Genomic DNA, 2,426 nt, shown 5'->3' with positions numbered 1-2,426 from the left:
GCCCTGGTGCTCCTCCAGTGAGTCTTTCCTGCCCAAAGAGCCCCTTCAGCTGCTCACAAATGAAGAGTCTGGAGAAGCTGCCACAGCCACAGCCCTGCTCTGGAGACATCTTGGCTCACGCGGCCTCAATTCAATGCCCAAAGCACGCCCCTCTCCTAGGTGGGTCATTACTGAAACAATTGCTCTGAACAGGTTTATGGGAACGGGCAGGGGCCACAGCGGATCTTCAAGTGGGTCTGCCGCTACCATGTGCCAGAAAGGTAATGGGCAGGCTTTAGTACATCTGGGAACGTAGGACATCATGGTTGAAACCCAAATTCCTTAGTAGGACTTTCTGAGGTCCCTGGCCTCACTTCAGCCCGCTTCTATGCTTCTAAGCACAGCTTCAGTTCCTGCTGGCTCTCCGCACACTGTTCCCTCATTCCTCAAGTCCCACCCCACCTGCACCAGACACATAGTGGTCCTCGCAGTCCATCTCCCTCTCTTCCTTCCTTGCCAAAACTTTACTGGAAAGAGTAGGTGCCCGGTCCTGAGGGGCAAGTCCTGGTCTGTGGCCTGCCCATTCTCCCTTGCCGTTTTCCCAGATTTACAGTTGGAGGTGGCCATCTTTGGGGGAAAATTTTGATGAGACTCATCTTCTAGAGAATGCCATCTTCGGGGGAAAATTTTGCTTCCTGGATGACTTCTTTCTGCTTGGCGATTGGTATGTGGTGCGGCGCTGCCACAACCTTCTATGAGATTCTACGAGGATAAAATGACAAGCCTGCTGAGAATGGAGAAGCACAGGAAGAGCCTTGCTCCTTGGTAGCACTGTGGGGCGGGCCCACGACCAAGACCTGAAACTGCCTGCCAGCAGACTTCCCCTCATTGTTTATGCTATTTACTCCACGCAGCTGGAAACATTCCTAACCGATGCATCAGACACATCTCTTCTGGGGTGCCGGGGGAGGGGGGGGGGCCTGTCAGCTAAGTGTCTGCCTTTGGCTCAGGTCATGATCCCAGGGTCCTGGGATCGAGCCCCACCTCGGGCTCCCTGCAGAGGGGAGTCTGCTTCTCCTTCTCCCCCTGCTCCTTCTCTCTAATAAATAAATAAAATCTTAAAAAAAAAAAAAAAAAAAAAAAGAGGGGCACCTGGGTGGCTCAGTCGTTAAGCGTCTGCCTTCGGCTCAGGTCATGGTCCCAGGGTCCTGGGATCAAGCCCCGCATCAGGCTCCCTGCTCCGCGGGAAGCCTGCTTCTCCCTCACCCACTCCCCCTGCTTGTGTTCCCTCTCTCGCTGTGTCTCTGTCAAATAAATAAATAAAATCTTAAAAAAAAAAAGAAAAAAAAAGAAATGTCACTTCCTCCAGGCAACATGCCTTGGCTGGTAAGAACAGGATCAAGGGCCCCCTCCTCAGAGCAGTGGACACACGTGCCTCGCATGATGTCTGCACGTGCCCACTCATCCATGGGCCCCAGCAGACTGAGGGAGGCAGCAGGGCCCCATGGCATTCACCACTTTATTCCTACGCCAGCATATCTGTCGAACACAGAAGGATACCCACAGCTGATTGGTGGCCCGAGCTCCCTGGGGGCAAAGCCCAGGCCCAGCCCTCGGGAACTTGCAAAACAGTTGACATAGGACAACCACAGAATCCCTGAGGAAGGGATGGGTGTGTACATGCGCATTCGGGAGCGAGGTGGGTAGCACTTCACCTGCCTAGAATAGACGCCGCTGCTCCCTGCACAAGACAGTCTGCATCCCCTCCTGACTGTATCACTTGGCAGAGTGTCCCCCACTCTGCTTCTGTCCACTTGCAACTAGAGCCACACCCACCCTCTGGGCTCAGATTCATCTGCAGTGTCGACTGCTTAGCTGCACTTGGAAGGACAGTAAGACACCCAAGCTTCTGTCCCCTCCCATAGAGAAGCAACTCAAACGTGCAGTGTCTCAATACAAGACAGTGTGCCTTTGTGATTACCGTACCTCTTTCCTTATCTATAAAACACTGCATCAGGTCTACTTAAAAGTCACCCAGTTTCTCTTATCTTCACATTTTAGGTGCCATCTTTCTATTTTCCACCTTGTATCCCACCCAGGAGCTGATCCTGTCTCTCACAGCCAGCAGGACATTTGAGAATATACTATAAGCTGGGTGCTTTCACACATTATTTCACTTAATCCTTGAAATAATCAGTATCTTCATTTTACACATAATAGGATATTAGCAACAGCCTCTGAGCACTGTAACAGTAAACTTATATATGCCATGGCTAATCCTCCCTAAAAGCTGCCACACCGATCTATATTCCCATTTTGTAGATGAAGAGACTAAAGTGCAGCAATAGGGAGCACGTGGGAGCAGCTCTGTCCAACTCCAAAGCATTTCAGAGTTGGGCCAAGGGACCCATCCTTGGAGTAATACCTAAGGAAGAGTACATCGATGG

The sequence above is a fragment of the Halichoerus grypus genome, chromosome 5 (genome assembly GCF_964656455.1).
Source record: "Halichoerus grypus chromosome 5, mHalGry1.hap1.1, whole genome shotgun sequence".
Lineage (NCBI taxonomy): Eukaryota > Metazoa > Chordata > Mammalia > Carnivora > Phocidae > Halichoerus > Halichoerus grypus.
Note: the sequence above shows the minus strand (reverse complement) of the source record.